Consider the following 27,654-nt stretch of genomic DNA (forward strand, 5'->3'; position numbering starts at 1 on the left):
AACAAACACTTTCATCACCAAATATTGTTATGGGTACTGAATACATGCAAATGGATAGTATGCACATAATTGTAGACACAAAAGAAAATCCATTTGCAACTTATGGACAAACTATTGTTGGAAATATTATAGCTTACTCTAACTCAGATGATGATGGAGAAGTGGAGAAAAAGAAGAGAAGAAGAAGAGAAGAAGAAGAAGAAGAAGAAGAGAAGAAGAAGAAGAACATGAAGAGAAGAAGAGAAGAATAAATAAATAGAAAGGTTAACAGAGGAAAAGAGAATTAAAGAAAACAGGAAGAAAGTTGAAGAGGATGTAAGGAAACAAGCATAAAGATTGGAACAAGATAAGAAGAGAGTTGAGGAAGAGAAGAAGAAGGCTAAATAGAAAGAAATTACTCTTACAATCTCTCCAATAGTAGTAGAAATAGTTTCAATGTCATCAGATGATGAAGATCAACAAGGATTGATGAGCTCACTAAGCAAGTTGTATGAGAAGAAAAAAATAGTAAAGTCTTTGGAGAAGACATTAACTAAAGTTTTGGATGGATTGTAGAAGATAGTTACCACAATATAGAAAATTAAGAATTTGAATCAAAGGACAAAGAGTTGGTAAAGATCTTTGATGAAGATTTCACAACTCTAGAAAAATTAGCTTCAATGTAAGTATAGTCAAAGCATGATGCATCATTGTTTGATACAATGTGCACTAAAGTGAGAAATGATTTGAAAGCTCTTGATGGAAGCATCAAGAAACTAAGAAAGTACAATGATGAAGGGAAGAGATTGTATGGAAAACGTGCATTTTCATACAAGTACATGACTAATTTTGAGATCCAAATAAAGGGAAGGTTGAATGAACTTGAAACACTCACAGCTAAGTTACAACTTCCAGAGACTAGTTTTGAGGACTATAAAGTAGAAGTTGAGAAGATACATGATGTGATTAGAGGCTTGGAATCTGCTAAGGAGAAGGTAGAAAAGAGATTCTCTAGTCTTAGAAAAAAAATTTCAACAAAGATCAATATTTTAAAGAGTCAATTGGAGGAATTTCTTGTAGCTAAGAATTCCTATGACAAATTTGCCTATTCTGAATTGAGCATAGTTGAAGTGGCATCTTATGCACTATGTGCACTAATCAATATTTTAGATATAGTGTAGGAGAAATAGAAGAAGGAAATGGAAAGACTGAAAATTGTATATGTAGATTGCTTTTCTAGGAGGTCAAGTTGATCAAGAATAGACCACCCAATTTTTGTTGATATAGTTTTATTTTTTGACACCTTTTCCATTGATGTCAAAGGGGGAGTATTATGTAGAAGGAAATTGTATAGTTGTGTATTGCATGTGTAAGGGGGAGTACACTTATGTACTTATGTATCAATGTAAAGGAGATATAAGGAATGTAATGATCCATCAAAATATGAATAAAACTATTATGTTTTGAAGGAAATTTTGTGTACTTACTTTTGTTATCTATTCTTACAAAGACAAAAAGTATTGTATGTATATCTATTCTTACAAAGAATTGAATTGTATAATTTCATGTTAGGGCAGTGAGCTCTTCTTGCATACTTTGTATTTTTTCTACCAACTTCAAATAGGGTTGAAGAGACTCCTAATAGGGTTGAGGCTTCTAACAAGGCCTAGTCTCCTAATAGGGACTAGAGACACTATATGTACTTCATAGACTCCTAACAGGGTCAATATCCTTAACAGGATCCTATTGTTTAGTGAATCATCTAGTGGGTATCATTCCCACCAAGGTTTCCCTAGTTAACAAATAATGGTTTTATGATTTCTCTATGTGTGTGGTTATCTTCATTGTTCATCATTTTTGGTTTACTTTCATATGCAAGTAATAAAGTAATTAACAATATTCAATTGTGGGAAAAAGTTTGTAGAATAATGATTCAACCCCCCCCTCCAATTAACCTATTTCTAGAAATTATTTCTTTGGCTTCTTAATATTTACCAAAAGGTTTGGCCTCAACATCTATCTCTTCTTTCAATAGTGTATCAATGTTTGCACTCACTATGTCACTATAAATCCCATAGTTAAAACAAGCAATGAAGCCTTCCTCAACTTCACTACTTGTACAAAAGTGTTATCTACATCTACAAGAAATTTTTTTTCATTGTGATATTTCATGAACAACTCTTTAGGTATCCTCATTCCTCTTTTCATCCTTTTCTTGAATTCATCAAAATAAGTATTCATTAGATTCTCAAAATTTTCTCCTAATTGAGTAATATACTCATTTATCTCTCTTGTCACTGGTTGGTCTTGCTCCCATACAACACCATTAATAACAAGAAAATACTTTTTTATATAAAATAAAATACACAATGAGGGAGCCAAATTTACACATTGAATTCTTTTATTTTCTTATAGATGTCAAATTCTCAGCAAGTTGTAGCCTCTATTGCTCAGCAAGATCATACTCATGATCTTTCATTACAATCTTTCATGCTTGATCCACAACCATACAAGGCACACTATTCAATAATATTGATTTATAGAATTTGTGAGATATAACCCTCACTAAAAATTCAGTTAGTGGATCAAAGATGTTTGTAATGGATAGACCACATCCATTCCACTTGACTCATGTGTTTGCCTCAATTTCTTTATGACTTAGGCTTTGCATGGTTTTCTTCCTATCTAGGGTTGGATAGCATGTAACCATATGAATAATATTCTCCATAATCTCCACTAGTCCATTGTATAGCTAGCATTTCATGTCATGGATTCTACTCAAAACAACTTTAATCCATTCAACCTTTTAATTCTTCAAGAATTCTAGGGCACAAGTTAACCCTTTTCTCTCAATAATTTGAAATTGGTCCTTCAAGATCCCTTCATTTCATAGATTCGCATAAGATTCTTTGATTTCATAATCTCTTACTTCTCCAATTTTACACATATAACAACTTCTAACATCATGGATTATAATGACTTTAGGTGGTATCAAGGATAGCACACCCATTGAGTCTCCTTTCATAGCAATATCTAGAATAGCACAAAAAATTGGTGGAGGAAAAGAGTCACTCTTCACCAGTTGGAATCTAATAACTTCTTGACTCATTTTGAAAGTTGATGAAACATCCATAATCATAGTTAGGGTTTGAAGTTCTTTCTTCTCTAGATAGATAGTGTCATGCCCAAAATTTACAAGGCAAAACACAACCAACAATTTTTTTTTTGAAAGGTAACTGAATGGTAATATTTATATAGGTCTATACTTTATTATGAAAATCTTATCAAAGTATGAGGTGCCTGGAATATAAAAAATCATATTTCCTAAAAAATCTTAGAATGTTTCTTATGCATTCATTGAGTTAATGATAATTTTATTTGTTGTGGAAAATTTGTTTTCATTCAAAATTCTGCACTCAAGTTTCCCTGGAAGTCCGATTGCTTTCTAACATTCATTGGAACTCTGAGTTATAACATAGGAACTAGATGTTTTATCATTTTGACTCTAAATTCTATGCCTAAAGTAAGACAATTCGTGTAGGAATGTGAAAGACAATTTTTCCATCCATGTAGTTGCAACAATTCAATAGTTTTGCAAATATGAAGATGTTTATAGCTATCTGAGATGTTTTAAATTATGAGTTGACTTACCATATGTGTGTGTGTGTGTGTGTGTGTGTGTGTGTGTGTGTGTGTGTGTGTGTGTGTGTGTGTGTGTGTGTGTGTGTGTGTGTGTGTGTGTGTGTGTGTGTGTGTTGTACACTTGATTTGTGTCACACTCTAAACTATTCTATCCAAACGATTCCATGAGTTGGAATGCTTAGGTGCCGGCTTAGAGCTCCCTATCCACGGAGTGCAAGGAGCTAGTATTCAAACATGAAGGCTCTCAGCCAAGCCTTAGAAATGTGCTTCTTGCTAGTAAACCATGCAATGGGATGTTCTTTGAGACAAGAGATGGAATGCAAGTGTCTACAATGAGTTCCTCAAAGATGCAATGCAAGATGGAAGACTAAACTTGAATGGAAATGCAAGATGCAGCTATGCTAGAATGTGAATGAGAGTGTTACAATACCATTATTTAAACTATGTGAGATTATTGCAAGAATCAAAGCTAAACTAACATGCAACTATGCTAAGAATTCCATATGATCTTATGCTAATATGATGGAATGAGAGAATGAGACAAGAAATGAGAAGTTCTCCACAAAGCTCCAAAGAAACCTATTGGAAAACCTGCATCATAACAATATTCAAAAGATGGATGGATCCTTTGAGGGGGAAAGATCTCTCCCTTTTAAATTTTTATGGACAGTAGAGATCAAGATGAAGGTGGTGGATGATCAACGGTGGAATTCGAAAAGAGGAGTGATCCATGTGCACACACAAGTCAACCAATAGAATATAAGTTGACTTGTCACATAAGACAAAAGTCTCACAAGCCTTTTCTTTTAATTGTAAAATAGAAAAAGGACTTTATGTGTGCACTTTAAGTGGGTTAGAATAATGGGGTGTTTTATTTAATTAAAAGGGGACATGTTCTTTTAATCAAATAATGAACTTAGGATAGCATAGTCAAACTATAGGTTATAATCAAATAAATTGATTATTAGCAATTTGGTCTAGGTAAATGATTAAATTAATTTAGCCAAAATGCTGAGAAGGGGGCTAATAGTCTAGATGATCATTTTTAGGTGATTATATGTGTGTGTGTGTGTGTGTGTGTGTGTGTGTGTGTGCGCGCGCGCGCAACCTAAACCCATTAAGGCCTATGTCTAATTCTACTCTATTTTATTTTATTATTTTTATTTTATTTTATTTAGGTATAGAAATACTAATGAGCTCTTACGCATTTTATTTTCATTAACTTAATCCCATAATGTTATTTTTCTATAGAAGAAGCATACACACATACTATTTATTCAATTTCAATTTCTTTAAAACCTTATTGTTAGTTATCAAATTTTTTAGTGTTGATTAACATCTAAGTTGGATCATTTCTATACGAAGATAAATTCGTTAAGTTTATATCATATCTAAGGGTCATACCATTATTAACAAATGAAGTTAAGTAAATAAAGAATTATAAAAGTCCAAACAAGGATTAAAATATAATCACCACTATTTAGTCTCTTAACTATCTCTACACTATCCTATTGTCCTACCTTACCTCTTTCCATGACTACGATATGATGACAAAATAAAAACACCATAAATACTTATAGATTAGTAACCTAAATCATACTTTATTATCTATGTCTCCACCCTACTCAACCCTTCTCCCTAACACTTTAACAAGTAATACAAATGTCTAAACCCAATCACCTTATAAAGTCTCATATATTAACTTAACACTAAATTAAGTGCTCTATTACTATGAGCTATGATTCCTATATTTTCCAATCATCCTTCCTATTCCCTATGTTTATTTACAACCTAATCACTAATTCTTCCATTAATAACATTTCTTACCCCTTAACCTACCTAACCCACCTACCACCACTTGACTCTACTTAACATTACATCCCAACATCTCTTATTTATAATGCATCTTCTCTTCCAACTAGGCACCAACTATCAATTTCCAAGGATCCCAACATCTTCTTGCCACATTATCCTAAGACTACTCTCCCGTATTCCAAAGTGCCAAATCGTCTAGGGTGGTGCACTTACCTAAACCAAGGAAGGAGGTGTCCAATGTAGGTGTTTTGACTTAGGTCAGAGTAAAGGTAGTTTTGTCTTTTACCATATTACATGCATCCAAGGAAAGGCAAGGAGCACTTAGGAAGATGGTCCTGCCATGGAACAAAGTCAAATTTTTTTTTTTCAGGTGCTAGGAAAGTGTGGGGACCATCATTTTCTCCTCCCACCCAACATGTTTTCTTTAATGAATTTTCTTTGTACCTTTATCAAATGGTTCCCATACTCATATTTCAAGTTTCTTTATTTTATATTATTTTTTTGTTTGATTTTCTTTTCTTTTATAGGGAAATGTTTATATGGTACTTTCTTCTTTACCTAGATCTAAGGGAAAATGAGCACCTAGGTTTCTGACATGAAGATTTTCTCTTGATATTGTGACATAATTTGATTGGTCTTCATTCACAAAATACTTAGGAGTTAGTTGGCTATTATTATTTGAGTCTTCATCTTTTACCATAGTATATTGTCTTATTATCATGCTATACATAAGATTCTTAGGATATTCTCTATATTATTTTAATGGTCTATAATCTTGGGGAAGGAATTATTTTCTTTCCCCATACATTTTCCAAAGGACATAATATACACCTACAGGATTGTTTCCATATGTATTTGGTCTATGTATTCTTCTCAAGCTAATTTTCTTTTAATCCTACCATGATATTTATTGCAATGATACATTAGGGGTTACTAAATTATGTTATGATAGTCTAAATTAATGATCTTATTGATTCATTTGGACAATAATCTCAACACAGAAACACATATAGAAACATGACATAACTCTTATATGAACAAAACTGATTATTCTTATCTATGGATTTAGAAGATTGGAGAAACCTTATGTATACAACTCATGAACTGTCAAGTATTTTAATTTCCTGATTAATATTCATAACATGATCATAAGTCAAATACAAATCCATGATCTTAGAATGCATATTCTATAATGATGCTTAACTCTTCACATCAATACACTCATATTCAAGACATTAAGACAACAATATCATTACAATGAATTTCTCTTCCATGATACCCTCATAATACACAAGGTGTTGGAATCAACGTATCAATTAAACACAATGGAGATACTTTTTAACTACACATTAATGCTCATAACCTTTCCATTTGATAGTTTAACTAAGATAATAACATCCTCTTACAATACATTTAGACTCACATAACAAGATGGATTTTTCTGCTCCATTATCAAACCAACTACAAAAGTATTTCCTCCTCTTATGCAATGAAATCTTCATGAATTCCAAATACCCAAATGCATCAAAACCTACAAAGATTAAAATCATAGAACCATGGAGGCTCACCTCCTAACCTAGGCCTCAAGGAGGCCACCCCTATGCTAGGGGAAACAAGGATCAACTGAGATTCATTCAACAACATCACAATAACATGAACCAACATGAATACCTCAGTTTGACAACACATTTAAAATTCCCAACCAAGGCTTGCAGAATGATTCATAGATGGAATCATAAACATTGGGTGGAGGTTCAAAGAGGAGAATGCCATATCCTTGTGAATAAACAAATCTTCCAATTGTAATATTTCAATAAGGCTTCCAAGAAATATGCCACAACAAGGTTATCAATAACACATGCCTCAACAAGGCTATCAACACTTACTCTTCTTCACATATACATACTTATACCTCCCATAGAACAATAGAAAGGCATACAACTTCAGTGGAGCCCATACTCCATGAAAACTATCCCCTCTCCAAGAGAAGGATTTCTTAACTTCAATGTAAAGCGCAACTAACCCCTTCACCCCAAGGCTTCTCTTCCCTCCCAAGGGTAAGTGAAGCATTCACACCCAACACAACATTCAATCCACCACAAAAAAATTCAAGAAACAAGATCAAATGATAGTAAATACAACATGCTCATTTACATACACAACAACTAATACATACACCACATGCAACACATAAACCTTACAAGAAAATTTTTGCAATCTCCATAAGAGATAAGAAAATTCATGGCATGAAGCACTAACCTCCTTCCAAGCTAATGGCTATGAAGTGGTGATGACGGGCTTCCCTCCTCTAAAACCCTATTTTTCTCTACAATTAGAGAGTGGGTGGACAACCATTAGGTTTGGCACAAGCTCCCTAAAAAAGACCTCCACTTCTATCCCCACCAACTCCTCTTACACCCTTGTATCTTTTTGGTGTAGGAGCATCTAGTGGTGTAAGGGCAATCCTGTATCACCCAAAAATATGCTTAAAGATAGTTTCTATTTAATGTGTTTTTATTTTTGGATACCCATTTGGGTCAAATAAAGGTTCCAACTCTCATAGTTTCACTATTAATTTTTTGGTTAGAGTTTTTAAGAACCTTGGTATATGTGTAAATGTAGAAAATGGGTTATTTTGTAATAGATCCAAAATTATGATGAGTTAGAGGGTGTAATTTGGAGGGATGATTATAATTGTAATTTAAAGTACTTAAAAAAAAATTCAAGTCAAAAGACTTTACGATTAGAAAGTTATTACAGTTTTAAGTTTCTTGGAGACCTCTTAAGAGTGCTTCAAAGTCAAGTTTGAGGCACTAAATGGCCTCATATGGGCCTGAAAAATGGGGGATGAGAAAAACTTGTAGGGCTGTAAAGTGCTTTGAGAGATTTCTGGAAATGTAAACAGTTTGTCAATCGGAGTCTTGTCTCAAAAGTTATGCCTCCCGAAAGTTGGACTACCATTTCTGGATTCTTCTAATTTTACACTGACTTCTAACATGACTTTTGGAACCTTTGATTTTTGTGGTGGATGTCAACTGGCATATTCTAGAATTTATTCCTAACCCTAAATGAATTGGGGTCTATTTAAGAACATTTTTGGCATTGTAAAGGCAGTTCTTAGTGGAGTTAGAGAGAAGGTACTGTGTGGAGGATTTCTTTCTCCAGAATCATACTATTATAAGCCCATAGGGAATTTTTTATTGATAATAATATTTTTATTTTCCTATGTTTTCATTCTAGTCTTTGGTTGTGTCTCTATTAAGTGGTATTAGAGAAAGTTTTCCTGAGTGTGTACGTAGAGCACCGATTGTGAGGTAGATTGACTAGGATTGTGTGGTTGTGGGTTTATGACAAGAAGATGCCTCCATGAAGGGAACGTGGTGGAAGGGTTGGAGTTGTTACTCCTAAGGTTAGAGCCCTCTAGAGATAAGTTCAAGCATTATAGTAGGAGATCCGTAAAGGACTGAATGTTGCCATAGGTAATGAAAGTGAGGAAGAAAATGAAGAAGAAAATATTGGACACGAAGGGGAAGGTGAAGATGAAGTCCTAAATTAGGTAGAGGAGAGGCTTTTTTGGGTCATTTCTAAGCTTGGAAAAAGACCTAAAATTGATGTGGGTATGTTTTTGGGAACCCTAAACCCAGATGAGTTGATCGATTGGATTAATGAACTAGAGGAGTATTTTGAGCATGAAGATATCAAGGACCGAGAGAGGGTTAAGTTTGTAAAGCCAAAATGAAAGGCCATGCAAAAATCTAGTGGGAACAAATTCAGCTGGAAAGGAATAGAAGAAGAAAGGAGAAAATCACAAGGTGGGATCACATGGTGGACACACTAAAGAAGTAATTCATTCATGTTGATTACGGGCTTGATTTGTTCAAGAAAATGCAAGAGTTAAAGCAAGTAGGAAAATCTATCCAGGAATATATAGAGGAATTTTATCAACTTCTTATTAGGGTAGGGCACATAGAAGCTAATAAGGAGAAGGTTGTCTATTACCTCAATGGGTTATGACCTAGCATTCGGGAGGAGTTCAGTCTAGTTAGAATGATTAGCATTGAAGAGGCATACTAGTTTTCCTTGCGAGTTGAAGAGAAGCTAAAAAAAAGGTTTGAAAAAAGGAAAAGAGGGCATGGTCAAGTATGAAGGGGCAGTGGTAGATCACTTGGAGGCTAATTTGAGACCTAGTAGAAAAATAAAGATGTGGGTACTAGCAAGAACCAGAGGAACGAGGGCTTCAAGTGCTCCCATGATCAAAACTTTGGAGATCAGAGAGGAAGAGGAGGCTTCTATGGTACCTATTTTCATTGAAATGAAGAAGGTCATTATGCATTTGAATACCCTCAACAACAAGGAAGGATAAATAGGAGAGTTGATGGTCAAGAAAGGGTTGCTCATGTGGATGAGGATGCACATTCATTGCATTTTGAGGATGCAAAAAGAGGAGAGGTTCTCATAAGTGAAAGGGTCTTACTAAATGGAGAGACTAAACCTAGACAAAGGAGGAGTTTCTTTTCTACTAGGTGCAAGTGTAAGGATAAGTGTTGTGATGTGATTGTTGATGGTGGTAGCACTGACAACTTGGTGTTTGAGGAGATGGTATCTAAGCTAAAGCTCAAAAGGGAGAAACACCCCCAACCCGTTTAGATTTATTGGGTGAAGGATGATCATAAGGTCTTGGTTAGTGAATAGTGTTTGGTGAAGTTCAAGATTAGGAGTTACCATGATGAAGTTCTCTGTGACATTATTCCAATGGATGTCTTCCATTTATTGTTGGGAAGAACATGGAAATTTGATAGACATGTTTTACATGATGGTCATGAAAATATATACTCTTTGACAAAGGATGGATTTCACCACAAACTGAAGCCCTTGATAAAGGAAGGTGAAAAGGTATGCAGTAGTGCTAGGATATGTCTTGTTGATGGAAGAATTTTTTTGGATGGTATGAAACATCAGTGTATGTGTTATGCTTTGATTCCTAGAAGAGATAAGGAAGGTAGTAGTGAAATTCCACTTGAAGTTTTAGGCCTATTAAGTGATTATGGAGATGTCATATCTGATAATGTTCTAAAAGAGTTGCTACTAGTAAGGAAAATTAGTCATCAAGTAGATTTAATCCCTCGAGCTAGTTTTCCTAACAAGGTTACTCATAGGATGACTCCTACTAAAACTAAGGAGCTAAACAAAAAAGTTCATGAGCTATTGAGGAAAGGTTTGATTCAAGAGAGCCTTAGTCCATGTGTAGTACCTATAGTACTAGCACCAAAGAAGGATGGAGAGTAGAGAATGTGCATAGACTCTCATGCTACAAATAGAATAACCATCAAGTATCGATTTCCTTTGCCAAGAATGGATGATCTTATGGACTACTTGAGTGGAGCTCAGTACTTCACAAAGATAGATCTCAAGAGTGGCTATCACCAAATATGAATACGAGAGGGATATGAGTGGAAGACTACATTCAAGACCAAGGAGGTGCTATATAAGTGGTTAGTCATGCCCTTTGGACTGACCAATGCACCAAGCACCTTCATGCGACTTATGAATGAGGTACTAAAGAAATTCTTGGAAAAATTTATTATTGTCTATTTGGATGATATTTCAATTTTTAGTAAGAATTTGGATGAAAATTTATTGCACATTCACAGTGTCCTTGAAAGGTTGAGGGAAGAGAAAATGTTGATTAATTTGAAGAAATGTAGCTTTGTAAAAAAAGAGTTAGTCTACTTGGGGTTTGTTGTATCATCTGAAGGTCTCAAAATGGATCCAAAGAAGGTAAAGGCCATCTTGGAATGGCTTACTCCAAGGTTTACTACTGAGGTGAGATCATTTCATGGTCTAGTTAGTTTTCACAGAAAGTTCATTAAGAATTTTAGTGGCATATGTGCACCACTGACTGAAACAATAAGGGGGGATAGGAAAGAGTTCAAGTGGACTATAGTAGTTGCAAGGAGTTTTGAACTATTGAAGAAGAAGGTGATAGAAAAACCTATGTTGGCACTTCTTTATTTTAGTAAAGTGTTCTAGGTAGATTGTGATGCTAGTGGCAGTGTTATTGGGGTTGTATTGAGCCAAGAAGGTAAGCCTATTGCATATTTTAGTGAAAAATTGAATGATGCAAAGAAGAAGTATTTTGTTTATGATTAGGAGTTCTATGCAATCATTCAGGCCTTAAAGAAATGGAGTCATTATTTATTGCCAAAAGAATTTATCTTGTATACTGATCACCAAGCATTTTAGTACCTAAATATCTAGGGTAAATTAAACCAAAGACATATGAAGTGGGTAGAGTTCATGCAGAGCTATACATTTGTGTTGAAGCATAGAAGTGGAAGGTCTAATAGGGTTGCAAATGCATTAAGTAGGAGATAGTTGTTGCTTACAGTAATGCAAGTTGAATTTGTTGGGTTTGATGAACTCAAGAATCTATACCCAGAGGATCTTGATTTTGTTGAAGTGTGGAAGGTTTGTAAAGAACCTGTTACTATAGATAGAACCATGTGGCTAGATTATTTGATTCAGGATGGCATGTTGTTCAAGGTTAGTCAATTATGTGTTCCAAGGAGTTCCATGAGGGAAAACTTGATCAAAGAGAAACACAGTGGGAGAATGGAAGGACACTTTGGTCGAGATAAGACCATTGCCATTCTTAGAGAACATTATTTTTGGCTTCAAATGTCACAATATGTGAAGAAATTTATTCATAGTTTTCAAGTATGTCAAATAGCCAAAGGATTTAGTCACAATACTAGACTTTATCAGCCATTGCCTATTTCATCAAAGCCTTGGGAGGACATAAGTATGGATTTTGTTCTTGGATTACCAAGGAAACAAAGGGGTAATGACTTAGTATTTGAGGTGGTTGATAGGTTCTCCAAGATGGCACATTTCATCCCATGCCACAAGAATCATGATGCTGTACATATTGCAGATTTTTTTTTCAGAGAGGTGGTGAGACTACATGGTCTCCCAAAAAGTATTGTTTTCGACAGAGATACTAAATTTGTGGGGTATTTCTAAAGGACTTTATGCAAGAAGTTGAGGACAAAATTGAGGTTCGGTCCTACATATCATCCATAGATTGATGAACAAATAGAAGTGGTAAATAGAAATTTGGGCAATTTGCTGAAGTGTTTAGTGGGAGATGAGCCCAAGGGATGGGATTTGGTTCTACCACAAGCAAAATTTTCTTACAATAATTCTGTAAATAGGAGTATTGGAGATCACCATTCCAAATTGTGTATGGAAGTAGCCCAATGACTGCACCATAATTAAGGAAAATGGAGCAAGGGGAGAGGACTAGTGCCAAGGCAAAAGAATTTGTTGAACATATCAATAGCCTACATGAGGAGGTCCATGCTCACATCACCAAGACGAATCAATAGTATAAAGCTAGGGTAGATCAAAGGAGGAGACATAAAGAGTTCCAAGTAGGGGATCTAGTTATGGTACACTTATGAAAAGAACGGTTTCTAGTGGGTACTTACAACAAGTTGAAGATGAAGAAACTTGGCCCTTGTAAAATTTTGAAGAAACATGACTCAGGAAATGCATCTGAGGTGTAGTTTCCAGATAGGATTCACATTTCTCCTATCTTCAACATTATAGACATAATAGAATATCATGATGATGGTTTAGATGAAGGGTTGATGCTAGAGCCATGTCCAATTCCTACTTCTAAGAAGGAGGAGATAGAAGAGATTCTAGATAGTCGTGTGGGTAAGAGTACCAAAAATAGGCAGTATGAAGAGTACCTGGTGAAGTGGAAAGGATGGCCAATAGAGGACTCAACTTGGATATCAATAGTGGAGGTTTCCCATTTGGGTTTTCCTCTACCATAAATTGATAGGGTCACTTTTCAATCTATCCTAGGTGTCTAATGTAGGAGTATCCAATGTGTAAGGGCAATCCTGTATCACCCAAAAATATGCTTAGAGATAGTTTTGTTTAGTGTGTTTTTATTTTTGGATACCCATTTGGGTCAAATAAAGGTTCTAACTCTCATAGTTCCACTATTAGTTTTTTGGGTTAGAGTTTTTAAGTACCTTGGGATACATGTAAATGTAGGAAATGGGTTATTTTGTAATAGATCCAAAATTATGATAAGTTAGAGGGTGTAATTTGGAGAGATTATTATACTTGTAATTTAAAGCACTCTAGAAAAAGAATTAGGTAAAAATACTTTATGATTAGAAAGTTATTGCAATTTTAAGTTTCATTGAGACCTCTTAAGAGCACTTCAAAGTCAAGTTTGAGGCACTAAATGGCCTCATACGGGCCCAAAAAATGGGGGAGGAACAAACCTCATCCATAGGGCTATAAATAAATTTGAGAGCTTTTAAAAAATGTAAACAATTTGTCAATCAGAGTCCTAGTTCAAAAGTTATGCCTCCTAGAACTTGGACTACCATTTTTGGATTCTTCTAATTTTACACCAACTTCTAACATGACTTTTGGAAACTTTTGTTTTGGCGTTGGATGTCAACTAGTATATTCCAGAATTTATTCCTAACCCTAAACAAATTGGGGTCTATTTAAGAACATTTCTAGCATTGTAAAGGCAATTCTTAGTGGAGTTAGAGAGAAGGTACTATGTGGAGGGTTTCTTTCTCCAAAATCATACTATTGTAATCCCATAGGAAATTTTTCATTGATAATAATATTTCCCTTTTCCTATGTGTTCATACTAGTATTTAGTTGTGTCTCCATTACTTTCTACCAATAGGGACTTAACCAAGTGGTGGGATGAGGGAAGAAGTCATGTGACACTTTGATTTTCGAATTGGCTTGAAAATGAGTAGTTTAGAGGGCTTGCTAAATCCCCTAGGCCAACTTATGGTTATATTTTGACCCCCAGCCTATACTAATACCATGTGGGTGACTTATTTTTACCAAAATAACACTTGGGAACCACTTTTAGGATATTTAAAGTTACTATCAAATTTAATTTGAATTCCATCATGAAGGTGACTCATCCTAACACTCTCCAAGGTGGGTTAACTTAATTCATTAATGGGGAATTAAATTTAGGTTAAGTGACTTCATGCTCAAAAACCCTATATGACATGTCATCTACACATAGACAACACAAGTGTCAAATGACACACACACAGATTAAAACACTTCACACATCACGATGACATGTTTCTAATTAATCACAATCTTAAACTTATAACACCCATGCATAATCACATTATGAAACAAACACAATACAATAAGGTTTTGAATCTTCCAAAGATTCACCTTGGCTTTACCATGTTCTCATGGGTTTGAACCTTGTTTCCCTGAATAATTTCCATGGCTCAATTTTCTTACACACTCAACTTAACCATCAATAGTCCAATGAAATATTATAGAAATACATACAGATAAGTGCAAAATGATCCAATATCACATAATTCGCATTAACATATACAATTAACTTCATCTAATCATTTCCATAAAACATTAAAAACATTGCAAATATCAAAATATGTGTATCAACATTTATCTTTCTTAACATAATGAAATTACCATTCCAACACTATTACAATACTTGTCTATCATAACCATGAAACACTGAGGTCATAACTATTACATCATTAAAACAAATAAGTGGATCCTAGTAAATGTCTTAAGTGAAGATCACTAATATGGGAACATGTAGCTAGTATCTTTTTAGTCAGGTTAAACATAACAACGTTCATAGCAATACCCCTTTATTACATTATGAGGGCGTGTGTGTTCTAGGGTTAATCCCTCTAGCTATTAGAATGTTCCAAAATTATGTCGTCATGATTTAAAAACAATCTACGAATGCAACCATTTATGTTTTGTTGTTGTTATAATCCACATCCATTATTATTTCTTACAAGAGAAAATGTTAATTCATCTTTCCTAATTTGACTAGTGAATCATTCCATAAATCCCTGGATTGGGTCCCTAGCTTGAACATATAGAGCTTCATTTCCATGTGATCTTATCTATTCAACCTAATGTTATTAAATGGGTATTACACTTTTAATAACCAAATTCAACTTTAGTCTCAGTTAGGATCTCCTAAATCATCAAAAATGTCAATCATAATCTAATTAGCTCTTAATCATATTTTTTTCATCAAGATCTATTATAGGGTACTAGTGTGGGCGTTATAGATAGCACAGTTCAGATCTTCACTCATTCAAGCTCCTCAATCAAATCACTCTTGAAATCTTTGCTAGTTGCTAAAATTTCCAAATCGCTTTGTGCTCTCAAAAATATGAATGTAAGGTATGTGATAATATATTCAAAATTCATTATATACCTTCTTTTGATCAATTTAGGGTATCCATTGATGTTGTGTTCTTAGGTGAGTGGAAGCCAATTATCTCGATTGATGTTGATGCCTTTCAACTAAATCTTTGTATTACATCTTGGTATCTTCCATATTACTCGATATTTATCATTCCATTCAATCTCTATCATTCATTTTTTGAAGTGCTCAGCCTATGCTACAATGCTTGGTCAACATAGATAATTTTTACTCACACTCAACAACCTTTCACAATTTTTTTCTTATGCATCTTCACATATGTGGATATGAAATTTTGGCACATTTTATGTAAGGAATTGATGTATGGTATATCAATTAAGTATATAGTTCCATACATACCTCTCTTTCTTATTTTGAGATGACATGATCACCTTCCCCATTGGATTGGGTGACCTCATCTCCATTTTCTCCACTATTTCCATCTTTTGTTTTGCTTTTCCATTTTTGATTCATTTCATTCCTAATTTTCTCAATGTTCACTTTGCCTTTATCTTTGTCTTACTTGAGTCTTGCAATTCTTCCTTTGATGTCCAAACTTGTGAAATTTGGAACATGCATTATTAGGTGCATAATTCTTCCTTTGATTTTTTTAGTAAGGTTTTGTCTATGATCTACATTCATATTTCTATGCTCATACTTCTGACAACTATAGCAATATCCTTCAAATTTAGGTGTAGCAAATGCATTCCATAGTTTGATCTACACTCATGTATTTGGTGTCCTTGTTTCTTGTAGTAAAAATACTAACCAGTAAACTTAGGTTTAGAATTTTTATACCATGTTTATTTTGATAGATATTTACAGTATGACCAAGTTTTCCATAGTGATAGCATGTTGGTTTTTCCTTTGAATTTTTATTCCTCAATTCTCCATTCCTAGATGATTCTCCTTTCTTAGTACATGAATATCTTGATTCATTAGAACAACTTGATGACTTCATAAGTTATTCAAAGTAATTTATTTCCTCCTTAGGTTTGTTGAATTTTGATGTAGAGTATGTAGCAAAAGCGCCAAACTACCCTTCCAACTCCGATCAACACCTTAACTTGCTTCCAACCTCCAAAAAAAAACTAGGCCTTCTTCCAAGGTTAATGACTGACCCAAATGGGCTTCTAACATAGGTATACTCTACCTCCAAGTGGACTCCACTTCACAAGCCCAATCCTCAAACCTAGGGTTCACAAACAACTTGGGACAATCAGACTTATTAGGGACTCCCTAACACCAAATAGGCCTAAAATGGAAAATGCTTCTTAAATTGGGTTAGAACTCCATTCCCCTAATATAAATGTTTCTTACTAACTCAAAAAAATAAGAAAACCCCCATTTTGAAGTTTCTCAATACCCAACACTAAAAATTACAAATTGTTACTAGCACTTTTATTAGAACAATTCCTAGTTTCAATGGTCAAACTCCCAAAAAATAAAAAGGACCATACAATGTTTTCACATCACTAAAAAAACTTCAACTACTCCTATGAGATTCCAAAATATCAATTACCAACTCTACTCTAGCATCAAGTTATGCTCGCTTTGTGTCACAGTCCTAAATGGCCAGTTTAGACTGGGTTACAAGGAAAACATAAATAAATGGGTTCATAAAATTGGTTTCAACCCATTTTATCTCTTCTACATCTTTTATTTTTTCTTCTACACCCTTCACCTAGGTCAAATCAATCAACTTGTGAGCCTGATCCTTCGTTTTCCTTCAAAACTAGACTAGACATAAGACTATGTTCAACCTAGGGCTTGGTGGTAAAAATAGCTGCCCAACTCCTACAGCCCTAAAACTCTGCCATATTCAAGTAACCTCTCCTAACTTTCATTCCACAAAGTGGCATTGAAATCCCACGGTCAATTTGTAAGTTAGGATGCCATCTTGTTGAAACCCTCAAATGTACAACAATTTTAGACCTACCTCTGCTAAAACTAGTATAACTTTGAGCACAAAATAGATAAAAAATTAAAACCAATTTCATTAGAATGTTGGCACAATCCTCATTCCAACTGTATAAGATTTGTACCACTACAAATCCATACAGGCCATACAAAATTGAAAAAACAAAGAAAAATGTAGAATTTTTGAGTTTTATTCACTAAATATTGTTCACTCGTCCGTACAATGGCCTTCCCCATGTGTGGAGACCTTAAATAAGTGCCTTACAATAGTTATAACTTCCATTTGGATGGTTGGAAGACCATACAACTTCCTTTTTTAAGTTTGACAACAAATTTGCAAAAAATGCTTTTTAGCAACTTTTTGCATTTTGCAACTTTCTTGCACCTTTGCACTTTTTTACAAACCTTCAATTCAAAGGTGTTCTAATGACTCAAATCCACCTAAAACATTCTAAAAATAGTAAAATACTCAAGAATTCATAAATAATGAATCCTTGGTTACAAATGGTCACTTGTCTTATAACCACACCAATGTTCCATTGTACCTTACAATTGAGTCTTCATTACAAATATGGACCAAACTTCATTCACAACAAATCTAACATAATAAACACCTTGGATTCATGCCTAAGAGCCTTAGGTGCCCTACACCATACTCCTTAGGCCAAAAGAAACTCAAGTCTCTTGATTTGGTAATGTGGAAACATTGTATCCCATCTTCTTTATAGTTGATTCAAGCAGCCAACTTGCATCTTCAACTGGTCTACCTGTCCATTTGATGAGGTAGTCCATGTACACCTTCCTCCTAGTCCTTTTTCCTTCTCTTTTATCCAAAAAAATTTCTATAGTGACTACCCCTACCTTGGGAAGAGAGTCCATGATCTCTTTATCTACTGTGGTTGATTCAATTCCACTGTTTTCAGTCTAAGAACCTCTGTAAGGATATAAATCAGAGACATTAAATGTATTGGAGAGCCCTATGTCTGGTGGCAACTCTACCTTATAGGCATTGTGTCCACATTTTTGCAAGATCCTAAAAGAACCTATTTTCCTCATCATCAACTTAGTAAACTTACCTTTAGGAAGCCTCTCCTTTTTAAGGTTCACCATAACTAGATCTCCTATTTAAAATTGAAGATCTCTCCTCTTAGTATCTATTGCATACCACTCTAATGCAGAGTATGCAACAAAAGCACCAAACTACCCTTCCGACTTTGATCAACACCTTAACTTGCTTCCAACCTCCAAAAAATAACTAGGCCTTCTTCCAAGGTTAATGACTGACCCAAATGGGCTTCTAACATAGGTAGAGTCTACATCCAAGTGGACTCCACTTCACAAGCCCAACCCTCAAACCTAGGGTTCAGAAACAACTTGGGACAATCACACTTATTAGGGACTCCCTAACACCAAATAGGCCTAAAATGGAAAATGCTTCTTAAATTGGGTTAGAAATCCATTCCCCTAATATAAATGGTTCTTACTAACTCAAAACAATAAGAAAACCCCCACTTTGAAGTTTCTCAACACCCAACACTGAAAATTACAAATTGTTACCAGCACTTTTATTAGGACAATTCCTAGTTTCAATGGTCAAACTCCCAAACAATAAAAAGGACCATACAATGTTTTCACATCACTAAACACCCTTTAACTACTCCTACAATATTCCAAAAGATCAATTACCAACTCTGCTCTAGCATCAAGTTATGTCCACTTTGTGTCACAGTCCTAAATGGCTAGTTTAGGTTGGGTTACAAGGAAAACATAAATAAATGGGTTGATAGACTTGGTTCAACCCCTTGGATCTCTTCTACACCTTTTATTTTTCCTTCTACATCATTCACCTAGGTCAAATCAATCAACTTGAGAGCCTGATCCTTCATTTTCCTTCAAAACTAGACTAGACATAAGACTATGTTCAGCCTAGGGCTTGGTGGTAAAAATAGGTGCCCAAATCCTATAGCTCTAAAACTCTACTATCTTCAAGTCACCTCTCCTAAATTTCATTCAAAAAAGTGGCATTGAAATCCCACAGTGGATTTGCAAGTTAGGAGGCCATCTTGTTGAAACCCTCAAATGTACAGCAATTTCAGACCTACCTCTGCTACAACTAGTATAACTTTTAGCACATAATAGATAAAAACTTCAAACCAATTGCATTAGAATTTTTAATCAATCCTCTTTAAAACCATATAATATTTTTACTACTACCAATCTGTATAGGCCATATAAAATTGAAAAATAGAGAAAAATGTAGAATTTCTAAGTTTTATTCACTAAATGATGTCCACCTGTCCGTACAATGGCCTTCTCCATGTGTGGAGACCTTAAATAAGTTCCTTCCAATAGTTATAACTTCCATTTGGATGGTTGGAAGACCATACAACTTCCTTTTTTAAGTTTGACAACAAATTTGCAAAAATTGCTCTTTAGCAACTTTTTGCATTTTGCAACTTTCTTGCACCTTTGCACTTTTTTACACACATTCAATTCAAAGGTGTCCTAATGACTCAAATCCACCTAAAACATCCTAAAAATATTAAAATACTCAAGAATGCATAAATAATGACTCCTTGGTTACAAATGGTCACTTGGCTTATAACCACACCAATGTGCCATTGTACCTTACAATTGAGTCTTCATTACAAATATGGACCAAACTTCATTCCTAACAATTCTAATGTACTAAAAACCTTGAATTCATGCCTAAGAGCCTTAGGTTCCCTGCACCAAATTTCTCTATAGATTCTTTCTTAACTTTTAGTTCATTCCTTAGTATGTCCTTTTATGATTTGAGATTTGCAATTTCCACATCCTTGTGATTCAATTCCTGATTTACATGCATTAGCTAATTCATCATGTCCAGTTGTGTGTTGATGAGCTTCAACACATCTGATATCCTTTCTTTAAGTTTGGTAGCCATTACCCTTTTGTCATCTTTAACCATAGTATTGTCTTCTTCAACTTTCTTCTTTTTTTTCAATCACTTCGCATAGTCTTACTAATTAGATTTCATGTTCTCTTTTTAGTCCTTTTATTTCTTCATTTAGGAGTTTGTTCTCATCAAGTAGATCTATAAATGTTTTGTCATTTGGAATGATTAGTTCAAATAGTCCTTCAATCTCAACTTCATATGAAAACTATTTTATCTGAATGGAAATTTCCTTTCTCCTTTTTAGGAAATCCTTTAGATCTTGTCTTGCCTTCTCAAGTTTCTACAATATAAGTTGGATGCCAATCACCTGATTGTCAAAAAAATTGTCCACTTTGAAAGCCTCCATATCCAAGATCTAATCTCCAAGTGATAAAACTTCTCTTAGAGAACCAATTCTCTAATACCAATTATTGATTGATGGATTAATAAATAGGATTAAAAAGATAGTAAGAGGGGGTGAATCAAAATCTTAAACACTTAAAATTTTCACCAATTCACTCACATTTATCAGTAAACTTATGCATGTAAAAATTTTAATGTAATTTTTTGTAACATATAAATCTAATCAATCACATGCATAAAAATGAAACACATAACACAATATTTGTTACCCAGAAATCCTCCAAGGTGAAGGCAAAATTGGGCTGGCGATGATAGCCACAAATCTTCACTACTACAATAATAAAGTTAACTAGTTAAGGTTAAAATGTTTGATCATAAGATATGATATATGCTATGAGGGGTATGCCCTGTTAAAAGCTTAAGAGACTATGAGGTCTTATCTTGTTTGAGGATTTAACACTTACAACAAAGTAAGGAGTCTATTAGGAGATTTTTAAAGATCTATTAAGACCACTATGTTAAGAGATTTATCTTGATTCAAGTCAGTCAAAATTAATTCATTACCTAACTCTCAATTTTATTTGTAAGTTTATTTCAAGTCTTCTTTCTAATTGGTCCTCTCCTCTGATATGATAATACATGTCTTTCCCTTTCACTTCACTGCCATGAATAGGTCACTTTCTTTGTTAGATGATAAAAAAACCCTTCATTGACTTTTGATCTCAATCCTTCACTTTAATCCTTTATTATATGCATACATTTCTCCATTCTTTCCCTTTCTCTTATTTGCACATGCATCTCTCACACTCTTCATGATCTAGGTTAAGATCAACACTATTTAAAGAGATTTTTTTAGATTCTTCTATAATAGCCTCCCCATCTAAATCATTGATCACGCAACATAGGGATCTATGATCCACATCATGTAAATGTTTTGTAAAAACCTCTACATGTATTAAATTTTCCTTCCAAGTTGATCTAATAATCATTTTTCATAAAACTCTATTCCATTCCTGAGTTTTATGTAAACTTTGTATTGCTCAGTCTTTATTGTTTCATGATGCTTGACATTTTTATTTCTTGGCCTGTATTACTCTTCTGATGCTCAACATGTATTATGCTTAGCACACACTATGTAACTTGACACTAGTATACTTGATACTTTCTTGGTCATTGATGAGCTTAGTTTGTATTGAAATACTTGGTGACCATACACTTACTCAGCTCCTATAGAGCTCAATACATACTTGCTTATGTGCATGACTCGGCCTATATGGAGTAGCTCAATCATAGTGATGACCATCTAACTCTACCTTGTAAATTATTAAGTGGTTGACACTAATAGACAATAATGGTAGAGATACCAATAAGAAATACATGATTTTCCTCAAAGAAGTTTGAATTCTATTGCTTGATATTTTCAACAACCTTGACAAACATGCCTTTGATTACTAGTTCTTGCATGTCCAATACAAATTCAATTTTATTGGCATGATTGAAATTCAAACCACCCTAAATAAAAGATCAAAATGAATTGATGGTAAGTATCTAAGAAAATGTGATCTCCTTAAGGAAAAATTGATCTTGTCTATTCTCAACTACAATGATCAAGAGTCTTACTAATGATGCTAGAAAGAAGTTGATTATGATCTATTTTTTCGGTAGAATCCACCAATAAATTCCTTTGTGATTCACTCTCATTATGTCTCCCTTTCCACCTAGGATGATTTTCTAGATGTACTCCTAATTTATTAGTTTTACCAGTTTCACTAGTTTTGCAAGCTTCACCACTATGAACATGTTCGATTGGAGATCTCAATTCAATATCTTGATATTGCTTCTATGAAAAAATTTCTAGGAGGTCATAGATCACCATGTCATTTGCAATAGTTTTAATAACTACTTGCCCTTCCCCATTCCTAGTGTTAATAGTAGAAAACTCCATTGAACATGTATCATCTGGTTTGGTATCATCTGCAATAAGCTTTAGTGATCTACTTTTGAGAGAGATGTCTAAACCTATCAGCAAAAGTCATAGATTATGACAATTTTTAGTTATACCTTGCTAAGGATAAATTATTTATTTCAAAGATTATTGGTATCTCAAAACTAACAAATGGCACTACTTTGAAAAGATATCTTTCCTTTTCCTAAATCTATAAGTGACCTTACCTAAGGGAGAAATTATGCTCAAATCTACAATGCCTCTATATACACAATATTCTTGAACTTGGTCATCAAGAATTTGCATGTTCAACTTCATTCGGCTAAGTTCATTATACGAGGAGAAATACACATAAGAAAATAAATTCATGCAAAAAACCTATGACATCTTATTGAAAAATCATTTACATTTTGATCTTTTCATGTTACAGGGATGTGTAGACAAACATATTGCACTTCTAACATGACAGATGGAATTTCTTGAATATAAATAAACTCTGACATCTGACCAAAGTCATGCACAAAAATCCAATTCAAGCTTGCTTGTATTGATGTCACTTAACTTTTCACAACTACATTGTTGGTAAAATGAATTCGAGTCTATAAAAAAAGCATGGAATTTTTGATGTACTTAAGAGAAGGTAAATTTAGTCTTTATGTAGTAAAATGATAATGAATTTTTTTATAATAAACAATATCTATCCTATGATGGATGAAATGTAAAACCTGCAGCATGTCACAAATACTCCAAACCTTGTGCATTTATGTTTCTAGTTGCATCTAAATGAATCTTTCCTCTCAGAGACTAAAATAAAGAACTTCTTCAAGGAACCTAAAATTGATGTTAACACAATTACATCTACCAAATCATTTCATCTTTTACCCTTATTAAACACGTGGCCCAACCAATAGGCAAAGCTCATCTAGTATAGAATTCACAAAAGAGTATCAATACTCATATATAGAATTTAACTTAAAACATAATAGAATCTTCAAGGAAAAAGAATATTCCCCTAATTTGTATACAAACTACTCATATAACATTCACAAACTAAAACATATTCTTATCATTGAAATTTATTACATAGAAAATTTTCTAGTGAAATACATTTTTCATGATTAGGACCAAACCTAATCTTATAAATACTAATAATCATTCTTCATCTCATTTGACAAGAAATATCTTAAATATTAGTGCAACATTTTATAGCATATTTTAGAGCTACTAAATGACACTGGTGGTGTAAATTGTGAAGGGGATAATGGAGGTTCAAAAATGGTGAAGCTAGTATAGATAAGCACCCAACTATGGCTCATTCATCATAAACTTCCAACCAAAACTGAATTGGCCAAGTTGTCAAAAAATTTGCTTCTACTCAGATATTGGCAAACTTTGCTTGAAATTCCACTTTAGACCTTAGAAGCGGTGCTGCTAGTGAAACCTCTACCCAAGGCATTCAAAAGTAGAATTGATCACTCTAACTTGTGCCAAGCTTGGTTAATCCATTGTGAAATACTACTTTCATCACAAACTTTTGCAACAATTTTTTTTCACTACTCTATCTAGCTAGATTGGTGGGGATAGAAAGAAGATTTTACTTAAAAGAAAGAAAAATGCTCTTAGAGAAGCTTATGAGAAACGTGTTGGAGAAGAAGCAAGTAGAGATCCTATCAAAGTGAGGTTTTTAGATTCAATTTTGTAGTCACTTGATAATGTAGAGGCCAAATGAACTATTGATGATATATATATGCAAAATTTAACTTGCATTTTCCTCCTAGTGAGGTGGAGGTAGAATAAGGAAAGTTCAAAAGGTCAAGCCTGAAATCTATGTACAAAATTTATCATAATTGTGGATTGGCAGTTGTAATAAAAGATTTTGGTAGAAATCTTGATCAATTTGGAAAAAATCTATCACTCAAGCATAAGATAGCCAAATTATGTATACATTTACTCTATAATCTTCACCATTATAATTATCAGTTAGGGTGAGAACGATATCTCAATTTTAACTAAGGTATCTAATTTATCAATTTTTTCTATAGTTACATGAAATTGAAAACACTAGTAATATACTAGATGATGTTGTGGCCAAATTACTTAATGGAGAATTTGAAGACCCCTAATCAATCTTAATAGGAACCAAGCACATGGTATTTATTTTAATATAACTTCTTTTCTCATCTTGTTTGTCTCATTTATAGTTTAGTTAATTCAGAGTGTTGCATATGGGGGATTTCTCTAGGTGACTCTTGAGCTAAGTTGTGCACCAACTATTAAGGAAGTTTTTCATTGTATCTATATGGAGCATGTAGTTTTATCTACAAAGCCCATAGATGATGGCAATAATAGGATCACTGAATTTCATCAATTTTTTTGGGTGAAATGGTTAGTGAAAAATCCTATAAGAATGTTTGATAATGCAAAATGGTTTCTCATTTAGAAAGATGAAATAGAGAAAATTCTTTAAGTTTCCACCTATCTTTCAAGAGATATAATAGAGAAATATATAATGTCTGAATTTGAAAACTACTACCTTAGTCATAGGGTGACCAAAACTTCTCAGCTATGGAATGTACATCATAAATTAATACTAAAGGATGCCCTTTATAGCTACATTCTACCTAGTATGGAGAAGGAATCTTAGATTTTATTATCTATAAGAGAGAAAAGTTGTCTAGTTGAGGATTAGAAGGAATATCTCTGGAAGAAAGTGTCAGTTGCTCCACATCAGCATAGTAAATCTGATAACAAGGAGCATTTTGAAGAGAAATATGGAACACACATAATGTCCTACTACCAGGGGTCTAGTAAAGATCCTACAACATTTTTTATGCTTAATTCTTTAGGTGAAGTTCTAGATATTCTTTCCACATCATATTTAAGTGCCTGATAAAAGAATCCAAATGTGCACAAATATAAGGAAAATGACTATCAATTGCTTCAAAGTTTATTATCGATCAATGACCTCATGACATTATTTTGGGAGATTCAAAAATACATTGTAAATACTTGAAGGATGATATGTTAGAGGTAAAAAAAATTCAATTATTTTCTATAAAGAGCATACAATATTGTAGTTTTTGCATAGGGCATTGATTTCTAGCTAGTTGTTATGAGTGTGCAACTTGCTTTGTTGATTTTAAGTTTCTTCTTTTTGTTTTTTAAACTAGGCTAAGTTGAAGGTGAAAAATGATAGTTCAAATGACCCTGTATAGGGAGTGGATTAATTAGTAGTTATTTATGGAGATGAAACTCTTCCTCACATCTGTAAAATGTCTCACATCTCCCAGGATCGCTTGCATAAACATAGTGGTATGTCTAGAAGTGAGAAGTTTATTTCATTACCTTTCCTGAATGAAACTTTCCTACCATGTCTCTTTAATGTAAGACCATGAAAATCATATTTTAATTTATTATAAAAAGTTAAATTCATTTAACATTTTATTCTAAAAGCCTCTATTTATTTATAGTTAATATGCGTTATGTTGTGGCTCTTGGTTGATATTTGTAAAACCCACTGGCCTTGGTAGTATCATTATGTGGTCCTATTAAAGATATGTTGTCATTAAAGATTCATTCTCTAGAATATTTCCTCTCTACAAATGATAGATATGAAGGTGTTGAGAAGCTGATGATCACAGTGACAAACCAAGTTGGTGTTGAAATGAATATGGCAATACCACATGAATGGATGTTTCCCCTCTACAATTTATTGCTAGCCTTGGACTAAGAAAAGTTTATTCTACACAAAAGGATATTTTAAGCATTCGGTAGGTTTACAGTCATAAAGAGTTTTCATCTCTGGGAGAAATCAAATGACTTATTTTTATAAATGTTGTTGGCTTCTTGAGGGAGAGGCTACATCTAGTAGCCAAGTCATGGATCCATCTTATGACACCAAAGTTTATCCTAAGTCATATGAACTTACCAAGAAAATGGTTAAGAATATGTATTGTAAAGATGTAGGGAAAGATATAGATGAAATTGATGATGTACAAAAAAATGTGGTAATTATACATATTAGAGGCCATCTATATCTACTAAAGGACCTATATATTGATGACTATTATTATAACATGGAATAATAATCAGACAATAAAAGATAAAAAACCCTTTGTGATAATAAGTTTGAACTAATCCATAGATTTTAGGATTGGAAAATTCCATATAGATAGCCAAATCTAGGTAAGAAATTTTTTATTCTTACATGAGAAAGTGAAGAAACCCTTCCAAAGGGTAAAAATGTTCAAGAAACCATGCAAAGAGTTCTAAATCAACATGTTTTTTTGTAATATGAAAATAGGCATAACAAGGACGATTATGGAGGATGATCTTTTTGATGCTACATCTATGGATCACATGTAATATGTCACAGAAGGTAGAATTCTTACCTATCAAGTCAAAAGTATGTAGAAAGAAATATACTTGGTCTATTTTCCATGCAAACTAAGTGAATTGAGTGACTAGTTTTGAAGTAGACATGGTAGGGATTATTATTATGCAAGTGAACAATTCATTTTATGGAGTGAAAAAGAGAATTAATTTTCCATATTTGGGATTAGGCACCATGGGAGATGTCATGCTACAAAGACTTTCTTTCGAACATAATGTTGTCAAGTTTGTTATTAGTGACATACACTTATTTAGATTGTAAGTATATACTAAGCTTATTGTATAGTTAACAGTGTTAACCAAGCATTTCGGTTGTTATTGAGTTCTACAGTTGGTACCGAGTCCTTTGGACAAATTCCATTGTATGCCAAGCAATTACAATTATTGTGAAGATCAGTAGTGTAAACA

General features: G+C 33.7%; 1 pseudogene; it reads left to right on the forward strand.

Annotated features, from left to right (window-relative positions):
• The first annotated feature begins 701 nt into the window (after positions 1 to 701).
• LOC149548282 (transcription elongation factor SPT6 homolog) lies at positions 702 to 27,396 on the forward strand (annotated as a pseudogene).
• Positions 27,397 to 27,654: the final 258 nt, after the last annotated feature.

Source organism: Cupressus sempervirens, chromosome 7 (assembly GCF_028749045.1).
Source record: "Cupressus sempervirens isolate cs-2001-9-10 chromosome 7, ASM2874904v1, whole genome shotgun sequence".
Classification (NCBI taxonomy): domain Eukaryota; kingdom Viridiplantae; phylum Streptophyta; class Pinopsida; order Cupressales; family Cupressaceae; genus Cupressus; species Cupressus sempervirens.